Below are 886 nucleotides of genomic sequence, written 5' to 3' on the forward strand. Positions count from 1 at the left end.
CCAGTTCAGCAGGACTGAAATAAAGTGAAATAAAAAAGATACCAAGTATATAACATCAGATGGTGACAAAAATGGCTCAATTTAGGAACTGTGTACATACACAGAGGATTAGAGAACCTGCTTGAAAACATTTTCTCTCTTTTCCACGTGCCTTGTGCATCAATTTCTTTTTTCATCTCAGACCAAGGAATTACGAGTACATCCTATTCCAATATTTTCATACTGCACCTTCATACAATTCCTCAAGCATTTACAGAATGGAACATGTAACAGAAATAGCCCATTCTGCATGAAAACACTGACACACTTCTTCACAGTACAAATGGGAAACAGGTCCCACAGCACGGGCAGAGACCACTGTAGCACTTGCTGTTTTCTCATGAGTGCACACTAGCCTATTTCCCTGCTCATGACTTCAAGCTATCTGAATATTGCTTTGCCAGTGGGTTCTGGTTTGTTCCTTACAGCAATTTAAGCAGAACAAAGCCAGAAATCGAGACAAAGATTCTGACTCCAGCACCATTTCCACAGCGCTTCAACAGAGCCAGCTGGTGCTTGAAACACACCTGGCTTCAGAGGAACCAAAAACTCCATCCATGACACAGCTGGATCTGCCAAGTCCTGCTTGGGTTTGCCTAAGAACTTGACTGTGGTCTTCTTCAGACTTCACTGAAATTCGACCTTACCTTGCAAGTGTAACCTGTGATGTTTTAGGGTGAGTCCTATACCTCCTAAACCTTGGCTAACATGTATTTGAATGGGTCCCTGGGAAAATTTCAGTGACACTTGTGTGCATACTTCTGTTGCTTCAAGGACCTTCTATCTGCACCTCTAAGGCAACAGTTAATACCATGCATTAACTGCTGAATTAGTTTTATTTCTCCCC

The sequence above is a fragment of the Buteo buteo genome, chromosome 1, assembly GCF_964188355.1.
Source record: "Buteo buteo chromosome 1, bButBut1.hap1.1, whole genome shotgun sequence".
Classification (NCBI taxonomy): domain Eukaryota; kingdom Metazoa; phylum Chordata; class Aves; order Accipitriformes; family Accipitridae; genus Buteo; species Buteo buteo.